At 43.3% G+C, this 23,235-nt stretch overlaps 1 long non-coding RNA gene across 3 annotated transcripts in view; it reads left to right on the forward strand.

Moving 5' to 3' along the window:
* The window catches only part of LOC141746905 (uncharacterized), a 52,797-nt gene that overhangs the window by 21,450 nt on the left and 8,112 nt on the right, over positions 1-23,235 (forward strand). The window contains exons 1-3 of one of the 3 annotated variants that reach the window (XR_012588535.1): positions 17,376-17,503; positions 17,602-17,700; positions 22,491-22,584. This is a non-coding gene — a long non-coding RNA (uncharacterized LOC141746905). Of the gene's footprint in view, positions 1-12,751; positions 12,840-17,375; positions 17,504-17,601; positions 17,701-22,490; positions 22,585-23,235 lie in introns of those variants that run through there. The other 2 variants (XR_012588537.1, XR_012588536.1) reach the window with 2 other exon arrangements.

Consider the following 23,235-nt stretch of genomic DNA (forward strand, 5'->3'; position numbering starts at 1 on the left):
CAGTTAGAGCACTTGTTTATGAGTATTAGTGACTGGGGAAAAAAATGTATTGGTGACTGTTTTGTCATGGAGGGGAAGAAGTGTATCTCCTATAAGTTCCTCAACCACTCCAGAGAAAACCACTTATGAACTGCAGCTTTGTTGTCAACTCCTTATTGCTTATTCGGCTTTCGGCTTTATCCCTGACTAGCCTGAAAACAGCAACTCATCTTATAAAATCTGGAAAATACCATCAGCCTACTATCCAGGAAAGCAGCTCTTGTTTGTTTGTGGGGTTTTTTGATTGGGTTGTTTTTTGGGGGGTTGTGAGGAGAAAGTTGGAGGTTTTCAAGGTTCTTAAGATGTGAAACAGATTTCCTGTGTAAAACTGAGAAAGAAAGAAGACCCAAAGACTAAACTGTTTGTAAGTTCAAAGTGAAATACTACTATGAAATGTTGTAGGGAACAAGTTGACTCTGCACAGTTTTCAGTGCGGTTACCACTTAAGTTAAAACGCTGCATACCTGTGACAAGTATAAGACCTTAGTAATACAGATTAATGAAAGAAAATGTTAAACACAATCCACAGCAATTTGTCTTTTTCTTACTCTTAGCCAGTGAGCAGCTAATGAAATGGAAGTGCGTTTACATCAGAAGCTGAGCTGTATGCATGCTAATGGAGTTGATATTTTCCACCAAGTACAGAATGTTGGTCAAATTCTAGCAACCTGCCAGCATGCTAGACAAGTGCATGCCTTTAGTTAGCCCTCAAACATCGTAGCTCACTGTTTGATTATCTAAGCCTCTAAATTCCGGTCAACCACAGGTACCTCAGGCTATTAGCTGCAGTTTATATAGAGGTTATGTGTCATTCTAATAGCAATTCTATAAAATTTCAACAGGAGTCCATCGAATGTTGTGCAATGTAATAGTAGGATAAAATATACTCTAGCCCATACTGCCTTCAGTCCACCAGCAGGAATGCAGTTCAGCTGATACATATTGTCTATCCTGAAACACCTACCTATAGTCTTTTTATTTTTATTGTGCAGTTATGTTCTGTTCATTGCATGTTCTTGGACAGTGTAGTCCCTTTCATACCAGAACTGTAAAGTAAGGGGTCATTTGCATGGTATTGAGCAGGCAGACACAAGCTCACTCTGCCTGTGTCCTGCGCCAGATGGATGCAGGCCAGCTCTGAGCGGAAGCCATGCAATGCTGAGATGAACCTGAGCTAGCACACTCTTCTGGGAAGCAGGTGATAGTATCTCAGGCCATACAGGCACATTAGGGTGATGCCGGCTTACAACATGGACCTGCAAATGCATGGCATGCTGCACGTAAAAGCAAAACTGAACTTAAATAACTCCTTTTTCTAGTGTTGGGACATGGCTAGTATGCAAGGCAAACTTCTGCTTTGCCTTATTCAATTTCAGTATATGTTAATCCTAGAACATCCTCCCCTCCCTATTTATAAATTCTTTCCCAGTTTAGTGACGCTGTTGCTGATTTGAACTGATGTGATTAGGGTTCTTATCCAAGGTTTAACATACAGAATCAATTCAGCCCTTGGAAGACATACCCTGTAAGTGATCGGGTTTCCGAAAGAGAGGTAGTGCAAACAATCATTAGAAAATCTAGCTCCATTGAATTGCATTAAGTTGTGTCCAGCCATCCTAATACAGCTGTTTCTTCAAGTAAAGTGTCCAAAGCCCCTCTTTGGTGGGATCAGAATTGCCTGATACTTTTCTGATGTGTGTGTGGTTTTGAGTCATCCTTTGTTTTTTCCAGCATATGTTAGTTATTACTTCATCTTTACCTGCTTGCAAGAAAAGTTTTTAAAACCTGACTGAAAAATAGTATCTTAAATATGAAGCTTACACTGGATGAAGTTAACCGACACAGCTAAGTTATAACTTCCATTTATTTGGTGTCGCTGCTTCTCTTCCCTCTCTATGGTATCTTCAAAAGATACGACTGAGAGGGAATGTAGAAGAGATTTATAAAACTGAGTGATGTTGAGTTCAATTTCATGTTAAACCTTTAATTCCTGTGTTATATTGGGGTTATTTAGGACTGAGCATGGGTTGTTTTATAAACAAAAGTTCTAGTTTAACTGAAAGAGTTTAGGAATGTATGGTATTCACTGGAGGGAGCAGCTGTCCTCCTCTCCTTTTGAAGGAACAGTGAAGTGAGGGCTGAGATTTTGCTGCCATTTGTCCAATACCCCAGCTTGGGCATGAACAACTGAAAATTGTGGGATCTGAAAAGAATGCTTCCTACCTTGCAAGGGGGAATGAAAGTACTGTGTACAGAGGATTGTACCTTGCGAAATGTCATTTGAAGTGACGTTAACTGTGTATTTACTTGACAGCACTTCTTTCAATTCTGCTGTCACAGGCAAACATATTGAATCACTTTACCAAATGAAGTTTCACAAGCAACTCAGTTTTTATAAGTATACTCTTTTATAATATGAAAAATATTTATATAGCCCCTCCACTCATTGGTGTGCACTGAGCAGCAGCGCTTTATGTGCCTTTTGCACAGGTAGAACAAATTAAATAGAATTCCTTCCCCGAGACAGAGAAACAAAGTTGATTAACTAGTGGTGATAGAAATGTCATGTGGCTTAGAAGAATGAAAATATTGCAAAGAAACAGGAATACAAACTTTCCAGACTTGGGCAACATATAGGAGCGTCTGCAATCAGTGACTGTTGAAAGAAGATAGGAAATGAGTTTGCACGTCTTTATATACGCGGTTGCAAAGACTTTTAGTCAAAGTAGCAGACTTCACGTCGATTCACTTTTCACCAAGTTCAGGTAACCTCTGGAGTTCAGTGCTGTAAAACACTCGGTGCCAAAAGTTTTCCAGCAAAAAACTTTGCTCTGGAGCAGGTGATACTGCCAATTAACAAGTGGGACAGGGAGTTCAATGGGTTGATGCTTTGACTCCTACAAAAGCATGATTTCATGGGAAATTATTAAATATATACTAGTTTTGCCTAATTATGTGCAAAGAGGTATTTTAATATGTGGTTAATTGTGTGAGTCTTGCTAGTATTACTTATATAATGCAGTAGATACGGTACTTTTCATTGGAAACGATTGTCCAGCCCCGCGGCCGAGAACGTGGAGCTCCCTAGCGAGCACGGCAAACCTGCCCTGCGGCGCCAGCACCGAGGAGCGGGCGGAGGGGGGCGGGCCGGGAACCCCGGGGTTGAGGGGAGCAGGTCGGGGCGCGGGGGAGCCCCGGGGCGGAGGGCAGCGGGCCCGGGCGGAGGGAAGCGGCGCAGCCCCAGCGCAGCGGGCCGGACCCCGCGGGCGCCCTCGGCCGCGCCCAGCCCGCTCCGCCGCGCCTGGGCCCCTGCCGCCCTCTGGCGGCCGCAGAGCGGCACGGCGGGCTCGGCGCCAGGGCGGGCCCGGCTACTCGGGGCTCTGTCCAGGCGGGCGTGAGCCCCCCGCAAGGGTGGTTTCCCCGTGGGCAACCTGCTCCCTTGCTTGGCTATGGGAGGTGGCAGCTGCTTGGCTCCAACAGCGTTCTGGCTTGTATCAGGAATAGCGTGGCCAGCAGGAGTAGGGAAGTGAGCGTCCCCCTGTACTCGGCACTGGTGAGGCCTCACCTTGAGTCCTGTGTTCAGTTCTGGGCCCCGCTGTGCAAGAGGGACATTGAAGTGCTGGAGCGTGTCCAGAGGAGAGCCACCAGGCTGGTGAGGGGTCTGGAGACCAGGTCATGTGAGGAGAGGCTGAGGGAGCTGGGCATGTTTAGCTTGGAGAAGAGGAAGCTGAGGGGAGACCTCATTGCCCTCTACAACCACCTGAAAGGAGGGTGTAGAGAGGTGGGTGTTGGCCTCTTCTCCCAGGTGAATAATGACAGGACCAGAGGAAATGGTCTGAAGTTGTGGCAGGGGAGGTTTAGATTAGATATTAGGAAGAATTACTTTACTGAAAGAGTGGTCAGGCACTGGAACAGCCTGCCCAGGGAGGTGGTTGAGTCACCATCCCTGGAGGTATTTAAGAAACATCTAGATTTGGCACGTGAGGGCATGCTCTAGTGGCAGAGAGGGTAGGCGTTTGGGTTTTTTTGTGTGCGTATGGTTGGACTCGATGATCTCAAAGGTCCTTTCCAACCATGAAGATTCTATGATTCTACTGCCTGGCCTCGGTAGGGACTGTGCCTGCCGGGTAGCATTGCAGCCGGCAGGCAGACATTAGCAGGGGACCAGAGATTTGGTTCAGGCTTGGCCATTTCCAGGCACACCTGAGTCTATGTCTCTGATTCTGAGGACACCATGCTGTTTCCCCAGCTTTGTGTGCGTAATGTTTTTGTTTCAAAGGTAATTGAAGCAGCAGTAATGAGGTATGTACTTAAGTGTCTCCAGCACACAGTCTGGATTTGACATTAGGAAAAGGTTCCTCACTGAGAGGGTGGTCGGTCACTGGAGCAGGCTCCCCAGGGAAGTGGTCATGGCACCAAGCCTGTCAGAGTTCAAGGAACGTCTGGATGATACCCATAGCCATATGGTTTAGTGTTAGGTAGTCCTGCAAGGGGGAGAGAGTTGGACTCGATGATCCTAGTGCATCCCTTACAACTTGAGATAATCTGTGATTCTATTCCTAGTTCAAATCAAAGGTGTTTCTGCCCTCTTATAGCAGAATTGGAAAGAGCATGATCACAAATGTAGCAGAGGTAACTTAGAGAGGGTTCCAGTGTTGGATGTGACTGGTGTAACCACATGGTACAAATTAATAGACAGGCTCAGATAAACTAGAGGGTAGATGTTTTTTGCATGGCTGCCAGGTGTGCATTTGTTCTAACACACAAGTTTTTACCTCATAGCCTTGTATATGTGTGACATGGCTCCATATAGAACATGATGAGAAGGCAAGCAGTAATTGGAACAGAAATTGTGCCAGAAGCAAACCAGTAGCCAATGACAGAATAACAGGGTAACGATACACATATATTAATATCAGAATCGCCAAGTGCTTGTCACTCCAGCCTTTCTTATTTTCAATCTTAAATTAGGAGAGGAAAACCAAGTTTAAAAGACCTTGTTTCAAGCTGTCAGGCTAGAAAGAGTAACGCAGGAATTTCCTGTCCAAGATTTTCTAGTCGCGTCACTCACAGGAGTGTCACAGCTGGGTGAGGGAGTCTTCTGATTAGTCACAGTTCATTTACAACTTTGTGGGTTAAAACCGCTGAGCATGTTGCACTGGCACTACACCTGTCTGACAACACTGTGGTAAAGAAGCTCTGTCCTGCTTTTGACTTGCGTGAAAGTTGCAGTGGTTTGTGCTCCTGTGCTGTTTACATGTTGGCTGAATCTCCCTTTTGAAATGCATAGGGTGCACAGCTGGCTTTCATACGGCAACATGTAGAGTGTTCCTTGGTTCTGTGCTTGCAAGTTGTCAAATGTATTGTCCTTAACTACCTTGCAGTTAAGGTGAGGATTACTCACTGAAAAACCTCAGTGAAATCAAAGCAGGGATTCCCTGAAGTTCTGTTTGGTGGTTTGGTGGTTGGTTTTTTTACCAGAAGAAATGAAACCTGATCCATGCAGTGTCTGTACCAATATGCAGGGAATATTTTCATGAATGTGGGCAAAGTGAGAGAGTGATGGGTAATTCAGCTAATTTTAAGGGACGAAAACAGGAGATGACACAGGCAGCTGCCTTCTTTTATGGGGAGAGCATACTTGTGGTAATATGTTTTATGGGCTGTCAAAAATGTTACATCTGGTTGGGCTTAGTGCACTTCAAAAAGTTGTAGGGAGAACAAGATACTACTTGCTGAAGTGTGTGTAGAACACTTTTTCTTTTTTTCTTTTTTTTTTTTTAACTACTATGGCAAAATTAAGGTCAATGTGTATGAAGGAAAGGCTCTTCATCTTATTGTGGGAGATGTTAGAGCTTTAAATCTGCAGAAGACAGAAGCAGGGTCAATAAAGCCTGGAAAAGAATTTGAAGCAAAGGCTTTTAACCCACTTAGCAGTCTTGAGAAGCAGAGAGAAGGCAGTGAGAACAGTGGTGGTTTTGAGAATTACAACAGCGTCCCTGTTGTAAGGGAGGGGAGTTAGTTGATGGATGGAACTGCAGGGAGCAAAAAGAGATGAGAGTCTTTAACCAAGGTGGCAGGAGTGGGACTTCCTCCCTTTCTTAACGTATAATCCACGACACAGGTATTTCTGAAGTCTTAGTCTCTTTGTGCAAATGGATACTGTCTGAAGAAATTTCCTGGTACTCCAATATCTTCAGCTGGCAAGAATCAATATTGGTTTGTCTGTTCTTCACGTGAAGTTTTAACTCACCAAAACAGAGTGTTTGCTTTTGCCCTGAAAGTCTGTGTTTTTAATCCCTAATCCTAGGACTGGATTAAGACCTGACGCATAAGGCTTCTGTTCTTTCCGGTGCTTTGTTGCCGCAGGCTTTTTAGCTGTGGGTATGACAGATAACTTGACAAGTTGGGCCAGAGGTTTTGAGTGCTGAGGCACTTCATTTGCCTGGCACCCCAGAAAGCAAGAGTGTATGATGCCATGGGGGCACAGTGTACACACTGTACCCATTTTGGAGCTGTATGCAGTGCCACTGTTTCAGCACGCTGTTAGTAAGCCCCAGGTGGTACAGCTTGCTGGTGTGCATCTCCGTCCTGTCTCTGTGTTTCGGTGGGAGCTGCAGTCTGGCCGTGGTACAACCCCACTTTGTCCAGAAGGGCCAGCCCAGGTGTTTCTGCATTGGGCTTTCTTGTGCAGTACAGGCGTAGTGAATAGTCCAGTGAACAGAAATCCTTTTATTACCCTTGAATATATAAAAATACAGTTTGAGACTCATAAAAATGTCTTAGATCAATAAAAATGAGTGGAGTTTAAGATGGGAGTTGTTTTTAAGTGGAAAAAAAAAGGTGCTATGGAATGCTTTGCCATACTAGGATTTCTTGTTCTTTTAACTGGGACGTGACAGCAAGATTTCTTGATTATTTTTTTTTTGGTTTATTATTATTATTATTATTATTATTATTATTATTATTATTATTATTATTATTATTATTATTGTGTGTGTATGTGTCACAAGAACAATTTGGTTGCCAGAATCTTCAAGAAAAGCAGCAGAAATGTAACCAGAATGAGGTTGTGGAGCAGTGATTGCATGTAGGAACTAAATGCTTCTTCTGTGGTGGTATTGGCCTTGCATGACTAACAGACATGTAGAACTTCTTGGAGAGTAAAGTAAGTCTTCCAGTTGTCATGGAAAGCAGATCTATGGGTCAGCAAGGCATTGTCTCTAGTACTTACTTCAAACACATCCTTTTGAAATAATGGTAAGTTTACCAATGGATTTTTTAAAGCTGTACATTGTTTAATCAGGGGCTTATACATTGCCAGGATGCCACTTAGGCCTCCTAGGCAATTCTGTAGTGGAACTTTAGCACATCACAAAATGACCCAGGAGGTATTCCTTGTAATAGACCTTTTTGTTCAGCCAGTGCACTCTCAAACTGAGAGGAAAAAGATTTGAGGCCAGTCTGAACTAGAAGCTCGCTTTTGCTTGAATAGGATAAAACTCTCTGAATTGTTATTATTTGTATGGCCATCAGACACCCACTTTCCCCTCTCTTCTCAGCTGCCTCTCAAAGGATACTGATAAGGGCAGCTTTGAGAGCTGGTGGAAAGAAAATCCCCCCAAAAATAGGTGCTAAAAGAAAAAAGAAAAAAAATCAGCAATAGGACGTGCTCTTTTTTTACTCATGCTGCTGAAAGCTGAGAACGTGTTAGAATCAACAGCTCACATATCCTATCTTCTTGGGCTAGGAGACAGTTACGACTCAAGTCCTCATGCCAGCATTTGCATTGCAATAAATCCTTGCAATTTATACTCGTGCAGGTTTATTCACATCACTTCTTCGAGTCCAGCATCCCAGCTCTCATCTCCCCCTGCATGCACACACTCACCCCCTGCTATAATTAGCACAGGTTTTTTTGACCTTACATGTTCATTTGATCCTCATCAACACAAATGGAATAATTTAGTTTGACTGCATGGATCCCGACAACTAGAATGAGTAGGCCTTACTGCACTTAAAAGGAAAAGCAGCATATGGGTGAGCAGGAGGCTCCCAGCTAATGGAAAGTATATACTACAATAATCCTAAAATGACCTTCCTTCTAACAGATTAGAGCATCATTTGGAGAAATGGGGAGCTCCCATTTTTGCTGTGATCTGAGTGTCTCTTCCTTTTTAAATATATACATGTGCTCTTTACAGATTTTCCTCTTCTAGGTAGCAAAATGATTCTTGGAAGAAAATTATTGACAGACTCTTTTTTGGTATCCCAATTTAAAAAATACATATGTTGACCAAGAACTAATCACCATATTTAAAAGGAAGTAAGTTCAAACTTTGCCTATCTGTTCTGTGATCTAGGGGCCTGTCCACTGCAAGATCTGAAACATTCATCATCCAATAAAATTACATGAGGAGCAGGCAGAATAGGAAGAATGAGCTCAGAGGGTAGTGATTAGGGGCACGGAGTCTAGTTGGAGGTCAGTGAGGAGTGGTGTTCCCCAGGGGTCAGTACTGGGTCCAGTCCTCTTCAATATATTCATCAATGACCTGGATGAGGGGATCGAGTGCACCCTCAGCAAGTTTGCCGATGACACAAAGCTGGGGGGGGTGGCTGACACACCGGAGGGCTGTGCCGCCATACAGAGAGACCCGGACAGGCTGGAGAGTTGGGCAGAGAGGAACCTTATGAAATTCAACAAGGGCAAGTGTAGGGTGCTGCACCTGGGGAGGAATAACCCCATGCACCAGTACAGGCTGGGGGCTGACCTGCGGGAGAGCAGCTCGGTGGAGAGAGACCTGGGAGTCCTGGTGGACAACAGGGTGACCAGGAGCCAGCAATGTGCCCTTGTGGCCAAGAAGGCCAATGGCATCCTGGGGTGCATGAAGAAGAGTGTGGCCAGCAGGTCCAGGGAGGTCATCCTCCCCCTCTGCTCTGCCTTGGTGAGGCCGCACCTGGAGTACTGTGTCCAGTTCTGGGCTCCCTGGTTCAAGAGGGACAGGGAACTGCTGGAGAGGGTGCAGCAGAGAGCTACCAAGATGATGAGGGGACGGGAACACCTCTCTTATGAAGAAAGGCTGAGGGATTTGGGTCTCTTCAGTCTGGAAAAAAAGACGGCTGAGGGGGGACCTTATCAACACTTATAAATACTTAAAGGGTGGGTGTCAGGAGGATGGGGCCAGGCTCTTTTCAGTGGTGCCCAGTGACAGAACAAGAGGTAACGGGCACAAACTTGAGCAGAGGAAGTTCCACCTAAGCATGAGGAGGAACTTCTTTACTTTGAGGGTGGCAAAGCACTGGAACAGGCTGCCCAGGGAGGTGGTGGAGTCTCCAACTCTGGAGACATTCCAAACCCGCCTGGATGCGTTCCTGTGCAACCTGCTCTAGGTGACCCTGCTCTGGCAGGGGGGTTGGACTAGGTGATCTCCAGAGGTCCCTTCCAACCCTATGATTCTATGAATTTAAGTTTAGTGTTTGTATCAAGCTGGTTGCCACCATTTTGTTTGCAAAAGGATGCCATTGTTACTTTTTAAAAAGCAGACAAGCAAACAAAACTTCCTGCATGGTGACAAATGGATTGTGTGAAGTACTTTTGCTTTTCTCTGTTGCAAAATGGTAAATGGCTTTGTTTGCCTTCTAGCAGCATTCAAAGGATCAGTCAGCGATGCACAGTTTCCAGTAAGACTTTTTCTGTTGTGGAGTTTGAGTAGAAAGTGTCAGCTTTCCCTACACTAACTGTAATTACATCGTGGAGATGTCTTTCTCTCCTCAAAGGCTTCAGTAGAGGACTGAAAGAGACATGTTTTCCTCCATAATTCAAGTTGCCCTGAGATAATACAAATACATGGTAGTTTTCTGGAGATGTGTTGAATTAATTGCTCACCTACCCTTATTGAGGACCATAACATGTATTCAAGACAATCTAGTAATAACAGGGTGGGTGACATTCTTCTTTCCACTCTTTCCTTCATTGTGGATCATCATGTGACATAAATGAATTAAATAAACGCTGCATCTCCACATTTCTCTGGGAAACTGGCTTTTCCTCTCATATCTAATGTAGCATTTGTTTACATTTTTCTTGAAAGTTATCATTGAAGTGGAGTTTTCCATAGTAATTTAGAGGTAGCAGTTTGGAGGTAACAGTCTAGTCTGTCGTGTGTCCTTAAGGCAGTAGATATTGACTATTTCCCTAAAATTTTCCTTCCCTCATGCACCCAAACTTGTGTTATTTCCTAACTAAAATAATATGATGGTTCTTTGAAGTGCAGGTACCCTCTCTAATGCACTTCTAGGGCACAATGATAACACTCAAAAATATAAGACTTTTTATTATAATTATTATTTATAAAAGTATAAAAGCATAAGTGAAAGAATATTGCAATTTCTCTGTTAAGTACCATCCCAGAAATTCCAGCAGAGATAACTGTGTGCTGTAGGTTATCTGCTTAAATACATTTGACAGTGAAGGAGTAGAAGCTGTGTTGGAAAGGCAAGTGAATGTTTCTCTGTGGTCCAAAATGTGGAGTTCAGGTAGCGAAGTCTAACCTTCGTGAGTTATGCTCTGTATGTATACATCAAAAATTTCTCGGAGATTGTGCTTTAAAATTGTTTGAATTTGATAGTTAAAAAGTCATGTTATTCTGAGCTGCCATAAATCTGTAATCAGCCTGAAGCAATAGAATAGATTCAGAATTCATGTCAGTAGAGTTGCTCTCACTTAACTTCTTTCCTCAAGGTTTCCCAATTCAAAAGATTAAACTGATGAAGTATGTGTTGACCAGAAAGGAGGAGTCTCTTTCACTTCAGTTACTTTATTGACTCTTTCTAACTTGTATTAGTGATTGATTCAAACTTTTTTTTTTAATTTATTTTAGACAGAAGACGTTTCTGTCAATAAAACCAAAATACTCTTAATACCGTCAGGGTACCATGAAATATTTTACTGTCACAGAGACTGATCTGTATTCGTCCTTCCCAATAGCCAACAACAGTCATTCTCATATGCCAGACTGGTGGACTGGTATGTGTTACATCAAAGTCTTCACGCAGAAGTCTTTTAGGCCTTCTGAGCTACGTTCACTTTTGAGTCTGTTATCTTTCCCTTCTGTCCCAAAAAGTGAAAAGGGAGAGAGAAGCACAAAAGGTGAAAAGAAAACAGCATGAGACTTCTACACGGAACTCATGGAGAAGGCTCAAGTTAACAAGCCTTCTTTAAAATAGGGAAGAAGAAAAGCCAAATGCCCGCTTTTAATTTAAATTTTTTTCAAGTGCACTATTGAAGATAGTCTCATATGCTTTCCGAGCAGTCATAACGTGTTGCTGGAGAGGCATCAACTGATTAACTAATATTCAGATCAGTTGCATTCCAGCATGTGTCTGGCAGTTGTTTAGTCAGATGGCAGTCTATTTTTATCCAAGGTTTGTCGCCAAATGGGATAAAGGGGCTCATCTGACTGACAGGAAAGCTTAAATTTTTCCAGGCCTGTTCGGAAAGCAGTCTTGTAATAAGGGGAAACCTTGCAATATGCCATTTCCCAAACACAGGGCTGACAGGAGGTAAGGCTCTTAAATAAATGGATCAGCTCTCTTTACTCAGGAGCTGTGCAGGAATGATAAACCATCTGTTCTTCTGATTGTCCTTAAAGGATAAATGAAAATTAAAGAGAATTTTGGCCAGGTTTTCTCCTTTATTCTTTCTAATAAGCTCTTTTGCTGCTAGTTCAGCATGCAGTTTTTAAGTCGACAACAATTAGTAATGCCACTTGATATCTTACTAGACGCTGACGTTGTGGTTAATGAGACACAAGGTGAAATGCCTAGGAAGGTGAACAATATAAACATGGAGAGTTTTCTTAGATGTAACTTGGAGGAGAGGTAATACATGTCAAGTAGCTGACAGGATCTTTCATAAATCTTTATTTGTCCTCCACAATTAGGGTTTGAGGTGTTTCTCTGCTTTATGTTTATTGTTGGCCATATTTGTTGGGTTTTGCTGGGTTTTGGTTTTGTTCTTTTACTGCAATTCATTTGTACAGCTTTTGTGTATACCTTCCTCAAGTGCTTAATTGTCCTCTTGAGGACCCAGGTGAGGCACTAATGTTATCCCTGTCTAATTATTAGAGGAGCAAAATTAATAGATTGGGAGACAGGCGTACAGATCAGAATTGTTTGCCCTCTCATGAATCTGAGCGAGCTGACTACTTTTGTTGATTCTAGTGGAGGGGAACCAAGTTCTCCAGACTTCCAGATATTTAGTAACTTGCCTAAGATAACATAGAAAGCCTGTGAAGGAGCTAGGACTATGGCCCAGAGCAGAGAAAATTTAACATGATTATGAAAACTAAATGTACAAGCCCAGAGATAGTTTCAGATTATGAGAAGGTGTGTTTGTGTGTCTGTATATATATATATTTGTATATAACTGGGAATGGGGTATAGTTCTTTGTATTATTACAAAGAAGTTAAAGTTCCTTTTCTAACCTTCTCAGTGGTTTTCTTAGGTTTTGATAACTTTGGATTGGTGGGTTTTTTTAAGTTAGCAGCTCTAATTGGGTAGATCTGTTGGGTAGGTTTCCTACTGGGGAAGCATGTCTATTTGTGGGGTTGGGGTGGGGAATCATGATTAAAAGTGGTTCAAAGAGCTGATTGGAAGGAGGACAGGAAAATCTTTACAGACAGTAGTGGGCAATAGTTTTCTATTGGGGGTAGTACAGACAGTGGGACAGCAAAGGATGGTGGCACAACGTGGGATAGGATGGATGGAGGTACAGTGGAGCAGTAAAATGGAAGAGCAGGTAACTATGTTCCCGGAGACAGAGAATGAGCCCTGACAGAGCTGCGACGCTTGTGAGGGTGGCAGATCAGTGAAAGAAGTGCAACTGAAGCTACCAGCTAGGGTAACCATCTAAGCAGTAGTACGCTGAATAGCTCTCAGGAAATGAGGTCAGTATAGAAAGAGCAGTGGTGACTTTGGTGGCTGTCCCAGTCAAGAGTGTTATGGGGCTGGCATCAGAAATGATCAGGCTGATGAGAGAGATCAGGTTCTGTAGGTACTGCGGGTAAAGAAATAGCAGGCATGGGCTGTAGAGGGAGGAGAGAGACAAAGGTGCTGTGGTCAGTATCACAGGTGTGGTATCTCCACAGAAGAAAAATACATAGATTTTAAGAGATTATTTTTGGCCATGTTGTATTTAAAACCATTACAGAATGTCTGGGAAAAAAAAAAAAGAAAGATGCGAAACTCAGGTCAGGATACAAGACTTGATAAAAAATGAATCAAAACCCTTTGTGAATTCCTTTGTGAACAGTTTGTGTAATTTGTATTTGAGCCATGTGAGTAGATACAATTTTTGAGGGAAGAAGCCCCCTGTGCACCTGACAGAAATAAGAATATGAGCCACTGGGGAAACTTCTAGCATAACGTGTCTGTGTGTGTGCATGCATTAACTTTCAGTAGCTTTGTCCCCTTTGGTCCTTGTTTTCATCTCTGTTTCAGAGAACACGAGAGTGCAAAACCGCTGGCTGGAATAGCTCTGTCTGTGTACAAAGTTATGTTTTTGTACACGTATTACACAAGAGATCCTGATTTTTATGCCTAGTAAACCCAGTTTCATGTAAGTGGTCCTGTACCCTGAGGCTCATCTATATCATGGTAGTCATGTACAGAACGTAAGGCAGAATTGCCAAAAGCGAATGAGGACAGATGGTGAAGGCTGAAGCAGTTTATTAGTTTTGTGTGGTCAGCTGCATCTGGGGTGCAAATGAGGACAAGGATGAAGTACCCATGCTCATGCCAAAAGGTATTGCTGTCAGATACTTTCAAGAGTGGCCATCACATTTTTCTCTTGGCAGTTAAATTCAGGTATCCCTTTTTAGAAAGCTGGGGGGCAGAGTATCTGGGTTTGAGGACTCCAAGTGGGAGTGAGTCTAGCATCTGAGCAGCGCTTCCAGAATCACTGCATGATTAAACGCAGGAATACTGCTTCTCTTTTGTTGTCCAATTTTTCTAAGTTCACCATCAGGTCACTGGATCTTGTTAAATGGCTTTGTATGCAAGATGAAGATGCCTCCAGCTTCAGACAGCTTCTCTTATTACAGGTGAATAGCAAGCCGGACACTTTTTAGTCCTTCTTTTCAATTGTAAGCTGATGCTGTTGAACTTGGCACGTAACAGTGCGATCAAGGAAAGACAACTGGATATAAGCAGACACCAAGTAACGTTTACAGTTGAGACACCTGAGATGAGGCATGAGAAAATCATGTCAGGTGCCATTCAGTGGGCAAGACTCATTCAAGTCCCACTGTCTGAAGGGAGAAAATGAAAGCTTATATTCATACTATAAGAAATGCAGTTAAGGGATGGGAGAAGTTGAGAAAATTAAAGGAGAGAGCAGAGAATCTGGAACTAAAAGAGAAACCGGGGCAGGGAAAACGACAAACAAGAAATAGAGAATATACTATTAGTGCACACACCTTTTTTCTGTGGTTTTTTTTTTTTTTTCTAATAGCACTGCAATCTGCAGATGGTTGGTAGGCAGTGGTGTATCATTAAAAAAAAAAAAAAAAAGTCTGCATTTGAGGTTTTATTTCATTTATTTATTTATTCCCCCCTCCCCGCCTGGAGACTGAGCTGAAATGGTTAACTGAACATGTAAAATCTAGGCACAGTTGCGTCCATATTTTTGTGTCATTAATGAATTAAAAGATTTTGCAGTCCTTCAGACTTTGTCTTCAATAACAAAGAAAGAGAGAATGTCCCACCTCAAAATGTATGCAAACATGTACTCATGAAAGTATTTTTCTCCCTTGTACTTTCCCTTCTCTCTACAGAAAAGGACAATGCTGGATTTGAGAGTCTGATTTTTTCCTCGGATATTCTGATAATTTGAAGTATTCGTAGGAATCCCACTTAGAGGCCTTTAAAGGAATATTGTAAAATACTGAAGAAGCCAATGGGCAAATAGTAGTAGTGTTCATATAGAAAGTAGGCTGTGTGGTCTGCCAGTCAGGTACCAAGCACCCACTATGACTTACACTGATCATGAAACCGCACCTTAAACATGTAGGTCACCGTCAAAAAGAGAAGTCCCACCATCCCTTGTCCTCAGAAAGCATTCCTTGCTCCCCTGCCAGCATTGGCACTGATGAAGCCAGATGGACAGCCAGCTGATATGACATAGCTAAAATGCTTGTTAGGCCTTGGGCTTTTTGCTGGCTTGGGCTCCCTGCTTCAGCTGAGCACAAGGCCGTGTAACCTCTAGCCACGGCACACTGGCAACAGAAGTGCCCAGGTGGGCACAGGGAGGAGGTGCGAAGCAACACTCTTAGGTAGGTTTAGCAGCCTCTGCAATTGCACCTATGGTACCCAAAGTTACCAGGGTGGCCGATACTGAGTGCTTGAGTGATCTGTTTTGCCTGTAGGCTCCACCCTAACTTTGCTGAGGGGTCTTTTGTTGCATGGGCAGTTCCACAGGCCGAGAGTCTTCCTCTGAAAGTGAAGGTCCAAAAAGGTAGCATCTGGACCCTCCTAATTACAAAGTTAGAGGCAGTTTTCTTTGTATTTTGCTACAAAGGTAAATCAAGTTATCAGCACGTAGGTCTGAAATCTGCATTTAAGCTTGCCCAGAAGAATGTTACTGCGTCTATGGGTATGATGATGTACGCTTCTACATGGACAGCAAAGCTTCTGAGTTTACTGCAGGGGTCTTTGCAATGTGCAGATGAACCAACGATGAGTTCTCAGTTGAGAGTAAGAGCATTTCTCTGTCTTTTGGGAAGCATGGTCCCAGAGAAGCTGGAAATTGTGGGAAGGCACTGGTAGCTTAGGCTGTGGCCTTTTTGCGAGATGGACAGCTTACCAAACCTTTTGGGAGTTTTGCTCTGGTTTTATGTAGCCTCCAATAAGCCACCGGCTCTGTCTTGCAAATGCCACTGCACTCTGTTTTGGGCTGGTTTTGTGGGGATGACACAGAATCCCTGGTACCTCCTGTGGCTCCTGATTTACCTTTTGTTAGAGCAGTGCAAACTTCTGGTGATGTTTTGTGGTCCCTTTCAAAGCAGACTTTGTCCCTTTACCTCTTTTTCAGGAGTCTTGTCGAGTTTCAGACGTCTTGTAATTGCATTTAAACATGCATCAAATAGCGCTTTTTTTGCCTGTTTTTTTCTGTTCTCCTGTGAAGGCATGCTGGACTAGTGCACCAGCTGACAAAGAGAGGCCATTCATTTTGACACGAGACAAGAAACTTGTCAGGACCGACAAGGAAGGTGTCCGAAAGCAAGGCTCAAATTAGCCAGTCTTGCCTTCTGTCTGTGCCACGAATCCATAGAAGAATCTGAAGGACAAAAGCGGTGGATTAAAATCTTAAATGGATAAGTGCCAAGCAAATCCTAAAATGGGTTAAGCCTTTCTAGCAGGCAGTGGCTGACTTGACAGCATCTGGGCCCGTGCGCTTTCTGGTCCTTTTGAAATTCTTCAGTAAGTGTTCATGCATTGCACTTAGCTGGGGGGAGAGCACCCCTTGAAACGTTGCACGTTAATTCACCCAGGACCTCCACTGTGGTCCAGCAGCTGTATAATCAATAGCATACAAGAACTGGAAGTGAACGGAGAAGTTGTTAAGTGAGACCTGGGTGCATGCTGTGTTTAAACTAGGGGCTGGAGCTTGGTCATTTTGAACCGATGCAAACTGTTCTCTTGTACAGGGCCGCTTTTGGCCCTGAATATTAGCAACTTAGTAGTCACTGATACTTTATTTTAGTATGTGTGTAATTGGCAGAGTAAGGATAAAAAAGCTCAAAAATACCTGGAAAAGTCTAGCAGATGCATGAAAATTTTCCCTGGGGAGCCCTGCCAGACAGTGCATCCAGACACAGGTGGTCAGACCAGGGAGCTAGTGTTACTGGTGTATGAAGAGACAAAATATGATTTGTAGGATGATGTTTCTGGCAGATCTTTGGTTTAACAAGTCTCTCTCAGTTATTTCTAGCTTTGTCTTACTTGACATGTGTTAGTCATACTGATAAAACGTTCAAAGGAGGAATAATAGAAAGTCTCTGGTCTGCATTACCGTGCTCTTGATCTGTAGTGTTCAAAGTGTGGAGGGGGTAATGAAATAAGAATACTTACTGGGTTTTTTGATTAAGAGGCTACAAAAGAACAGGTGCAGATTTGCCAAGGAAACTTAAGAGATTTCTCTGATGTGATTTGTGCTCCTGGTCATTATGGGATATGAAAGTAACTGCATTAAGCCTTAGCCAAAAAAACACTACTTGCCGCAGGATAAAAATAGAGCTTTAAAGAAGGCAAACAAATTATCTTCTGACTGTTCCAGTTTCAAGTTATTCAGAGAAGCTCCTGTATGCCACTAAGAAAGATAAGGTATTAAATAGCCAGTAAATTCTGCTATACAAAAAGTGATTTCCATGAAAATTGAGAAGAGGAAACCCAGGGAATACTTAGGTAACTGTTGCTATTAAGTTTAAAACTAACAGTAGCTGCTTGCATATTTCATATGATGATAATAATATTTTTTTTAAAATCTCCTTTCTAACTCATAGGAAGAAATTATAGCACGGGAGAGCAAATTTATAACCAAACCAGGTAACTCGAACTCGGACAGTACTCTTGAATAAAAAAGGATAAATGAAGTCACTGAGGTATGGATGCTGATTACTACAGGCTCCCTTGTTAAGGCTGATATGAGGGCTGCTAAATGTGAAATATTTTATAGCAGTGCTGTTATAGCAGTGGTGGTCTAAGAAAACAAGCAAGATAAAGCTTGTAGGGAAGGAGAATATTGTTGCATCTCTTGCGTCAGGGGATATGGGGGGTGTGGGGGAGCAGCAGATGAGATTTCGGTTTGAAAGCCATAAATCCTCCTGTTCCCTGAAAAAGACTGTTGCTGGAAGCATGGTATGTCTTATTTTAATTTCTGATAGTGGGTGGTAGTAGTATTTGGCATTCAGCTGTCCTCGCTCCACACGTAAATAGACTAGTTGTACTGGGGGAAGAGAAGAGTATGCTGGCCCTCTTTGATCTCTCTACTGAGAAATGCAACAAGACTTCCAGTTATGGTGGTGGATTTTGTGTGTGTGTGATACAAACACCTGTTTATTTTCCATAAAGTAATAAGTCACCAGATGGTAAAGGTTTTTATCCAAGCTGCTCTAGCTGGATTTGTACCAGGAAGTTGGAGCTGAAAGGTACCATATGGTACTGTTAATCCCTGAAGCATTCGTTATTCCTAAAATAATTTTCAACACCTTTTAGTGTTGACATCTCTCTTTCATTAACGTCCGTGCTTATTTATGTGGACAATGTTCAGATGAAGTGTAGGTTAGTGTATTTGTGTTTGTGTTCTTTTTATGTGAGTGTTCCTGAGATTCAGAGCCAAGTAGAAAATTAACTGTCCTTGGACAGTGAGTTGGGGCTTACCTGAAATGAGCTGGTCATCTCATTGCAGTCTCCAGTGGATACGGACTGTCACTGGCAGCCTCAGCAGAGAGACAGACTGCACATAAGTGTGATAAGTTGGGAAGTGGTATGTGTTCTGGTGGAGAATATCTAATAATTACTACAAAAAATGTTTTATTGTGAACGATGGCCTTACTGTCACTGCTGCCAAGAATTCACTAGACTGGGATGAGACTGTTCTGAGGTTCTGGGAGCTTATTTAAGGTCATAGAATCATAGAACACCTTCCGCTAGACCAGGTTACTCAAAGCCCCATCCAAGCTGGCCTTGAACACTTCCAGGAATGGGGCATCCACAACTTCCCTGGGCAACCTGTTCCAGTGCCTCACCACCCCCACAGTAAAGAATTTCTTCCTAATATCTAATCTAAATCTCCCCTCTTTCAGTTTAAAACAATTACCCCTCATCCCGTCGCTACACTCCCTGATAAAGAGTCCCTCCCTGTCTTTCCTGTAGGCCCCCTTTAGGTACTGGAAGGCTGCTACAAGGTCTCCCTGGAGACTTCTCTTCTCCAGGCTGAACAACCCCAACTCTTTCAGGCTGTCATCATAGGTGCTCCAGCCCTGTGATCATCTTTGTGGCCCTCCTCTGGACCCTCTCCAACAGGTCCGTGTCCTTCTTATATTGGTGACCCCAGAGCTGGACACAGTACTCCAGGTGGGGTCTCACCAGAATGGAGTAGAGGGGCAGACCTCCCTCAACCTGCTGGCCATGCGGCTTTTGATGCAGTCCAGGTTGTGGTTGGCTTTCTGGGCTGCGAGTGCACATTGCCAGTTCATGTTGACCTTCTCATCAAGCGACACCCCCAAGTCCTTCTCCTCAGGGCTGCTCTCAATCCATTCTCCAGCCACCCTGGATTTGTGCTTGGGGTTGTTGAACTTCATGAGGTTCGCATGGGCCCACCTCTCAAGCCTGTCCAGGTCCCTCTGGATGGCATCCCTTCCCTCCAGTGCATCAACTGCTCCACAGAGCTTGGGGTCGTCAGCAAACTTGCTGAGGGTGCACCCAATCCCACTGTCCATGTTGCTGACAAAGCTGTTCAACAGCGCCCGTCCCAGTACGGACGCCTGAGGAGCTCCACTCATCACTGGTCTCCACTTGGACATCAAGTCGTTTTCCGCAACTCTTTGAGCGTGACCATCCAGCCATCACTTGTGTTGTTCTGTGTGCTCCCCTGCTACAGGCTTGGAGCCAGCTTTGCCGTGCACAGTGCCGGAAGCAGCCTGAGTGGCCTCATAGTCCATGTGGAGTAGCTTACCCAAGAAGGCAAATTAACTTACACTGAGCTTCAGTCTGTGCTACCCTGCACAGGATCTTTACACGCAGACCGCTGGCCTGAGTCCAAGCTAAGCTAATAGTCTTCCCTTTTAGTATGATGTTGACTGTTTGTGGTCTGCATGTTATATGGCAACTTTACTGAGCTGACAGTTGCTTGGCAGGCTGTGATTGCTTTTGGCTTTCTTGCTGGTGCTCAGGAGAACCACATATGTCCATACGGTATTTTGAAGGCAGCTGCAAATGAGATTTAGTGAGTTGGAGTCAACCAAAAACCTTGTAACTGGAGTAGGCTGATACATCTCTTCTTGCTTCTTGGGATGGAGAATGAGACTCCAGACATGGCTATTTGGTCACCTTTTGGTACCATTAAAAGTGGAGAAAGTGTAATATCTGTGCCCCAGATCAACAAGTATAGAGGCGCAGACTGTCAGCCGTGCCCTTGAATTGTAATGACAGTCTGTATAGATCTGGCATCTTAAATAGTGATCGATGAAACAGTCCTGTATCTTAGTGAAATCCTCTGCTGCACTTTGATTTTAAAAACAAAACAAAGCAAAAACCACTACACCTGCTTTGGAAAAAGCTCTTGCAGTATTTTATTACAGAAAGATTGAAACTGAAGACATGAGTGGCTTGGTAGGAGGACATTCTGTTCTCAGCCTCTGAATAAAGGAAGTTTAGACTCAGAGTGGTATCTGGAAGCTGCTACAGATAAAAGTTTTGCCATAGTGGCATGGAGGATTGGAGTTTGGGGGTAGGTGTCTGAATATGCAGTAGTTATGGATAGAGGTTAATAAAAATAGAGAAGTTCATTTGCAAAGTTAAGGAAGGACCTATGTTTTGAAAAAAAAAAAAAAAAAACCAAACCTGAAACAGCGTTTGCTTTTTCTTTATATATTCATGGAAAAAAATGTGGAAAGGTAGAGAGATTTCAAATTGTGAGCTTTGGCACTAGCAAGAAACTCGAGTGCTCTTCCCCTCAGCCCTTCCTCCCCCAGTCTGAAGGTATTCCTTGCCTTGGCTCTAGTTCATTTCATAGTTCATTTCAGAGGTTAGATTTTTAACTCCAGTTTTACCAAGCTCTGTGCGCAGACAAGCAGAGCAGATGTTTCAGTGCACATACCAAACAGACACAAAATTGAAATGAGTATTTCCTAGAGTCTGTCATGTCCTGCAGTGGAAGTGTCCCTCCAGGCTTCGTCCAAAGCTCAAGGAATTCTGCTGCTTTCACTCCTCTTGTGAAAACACATCTGTCCTTTATCCCGCGCTTTGTAAGGACCTTTAAAACCAGAGGTGGACAGGACTGATTGTTTTCCATTGCTACAATTTCACTTAGACTTTTGTTTGTGACATGTTGTTGCTGACCCAGACTGTAGGCAAGCTTTGTCTTTTGCCCATTTTTCACCCCTTCTTTTGCCACTTCTTCCCACCCCCAAAAGCACCTTGAAGTGGGATCCAGTTGACGCAGATGTGGAGCAGTCAGTATTGCTGTTGCTAGTGGGCTGGGATGAACGCTTCTTTGATTTGAACCAAGTTCTAATTAGGCCCTTCCAAGCTGAAGCCCTTTGATCCTGTTTCCACTAACTAGAGCAAAGAAAGCTCAAAGTGGCAGGGTTTTGAGGTAAGAATGGTGTAGATCAGCAGAAGTCCTGAAATGATCCAGTAACTCCAGCTGTGTGGACAGCCGATGATCTTAGAAAAATACCATCGAAGAGTAAGTAGTTCTATTTTGCTGTATCAGGCCTGTTTTTCATAATGAATTGCCTGGGGTTTTTTTTTGCGTGGTCTGACATTTAAAACTGGATAAATACTTTTGGTTTTCAAATTTGGTCGTTGAATGCATCCTCCATTTGCTGACTGCTGTTTGCTAGATTTGAGGTTTCCCAGTTCCCAGAGCAGAACAGGGGCTGTGCACAATCATTTTGACTTTGTACATCAAGAGGCTTAGTTAACTAGAGGTGGTTTAAAAAATGTTCACGAGAGATTTACAAGAAGGTTGAAGAATTCACATCTTTGGTTTTCTATATTACAGGGCTGAATAGCTCTCCTATTTTTGCTGGGGTTTCTGGTGTTTTTTTTTCCCCACGACCTGCCAGCTCAAGTTTTTCGTGTTATAAAATCATCTGGTTTTTGCACACAAATAATTAAACAGTGGGAAGTTTTGTTATATGTTTATGGAACGTACTGGTCAGCACAGCTAATCAAGTTTTTATATCATGACGTGGGACGCTGTGCAATGCTCCAGCTGGAGAGGAACGGCTGATGGTTTACAAGTTTGTTCACAGACAGCTGGGGGTACTCGATACAAGACAGTTCTCAAATAGGTGCTATGCAGCAAAACGGCAGAACCTCAGCCATACTCGGTCACGCACATCCCTCACTAATATTTCAGAAGTAAAATTTTCCAGTTAACCTCCTTTGCTAGATACACGTGCTGTACTTAATGCCTCCTCCCTGCTTATCTCTGGATGTGGCAGCGGCAGGTTGCAGAGGGCCTGACTGGGTAAAACCGTCAGGTTTCTGCTCTCCCCTTCCACAAAGCAATATTAAGGATACTTAGCCAGGAGCAGCATATTGACTTGAATGTCTATCAAACCATAGGTATTACGGAATGTTTCTCCTCTTCCATATATAGAAAAAAACCTTAAAAATAATAACCTGTTGCTCCTAACGTGACTTCCTTCCTTCTTTCCAGGCTAAATGATCCCTTTTTGGAGACTGGTTCGTGCTGCCTGCAAACTGTGTTTGAATGCCTTACCAGCAGCTTCTGTTTCCTTTTTTCTTGGCAGGTAAGCGCAAAACCCTTACGTGCTTTGCCCTTTGAAAAATGTCAGTGGAGTCCTGAGAGATAGCCCCAAAACACTTACCATCAGCCTTACTTTTAAGTCTTCTACGTGCCTGTTCTGCTTTCTGTTAGTCTGGTGTATTCAATGTTGGGTTAGATGTGACGCGTCCCTGTGAGGAGCTATATGCATAATGCAAAAGATTTGACTCTCTTGAAAGGTCAGTCTCTGCATGTATGAGGCTCCCAGTTGTGTTCACTGCAGGCCTTGGGAGGATATTTCAGTGCGGGGTTGGTTGGTTTGATGTTTTTAAAGCAGGCCTGCACGAGCTGACATTGTAAGTGCCGCTGTGGTGGTAAGGGCAAAGTGAGAACTCCTTATGGAGAAGCTCTATTAGAACCACACTGCCTTCCCACCATGGCTGTGGGGTTCCATCCATCCCTAAGGGGAGCAGGTACAAAGTGAACCCTAGAAAAGGAAGTGTGGAAAGGTGGGGTTTTTTTGGGGTGGTGTGGTGCTGGTGTTGATTGTTTTGGTTTGGATTTTTAATCAAAATTTTAAATAAGACATAACAAAAGACCGAAAAAAGAAAAAAGGAAGCTGTGGCAGCAGTCTCTGGTTTACTGGAGAACTGTATAAACCATTTTTGTGGATCAA

Source organism: Larus michahellis, chromosome 1 (assembly GCF_964199755.1).
Source record: "Larus michahellis chromosome 1, bLarMic1.1, whole genome shotgun sequence".
Classification (NCBI taxonomy): Eukaryota; Metazoa; Chordata; class Aves; order Charadriiformes; family Laridae; genus Larus; species Larus michahellis.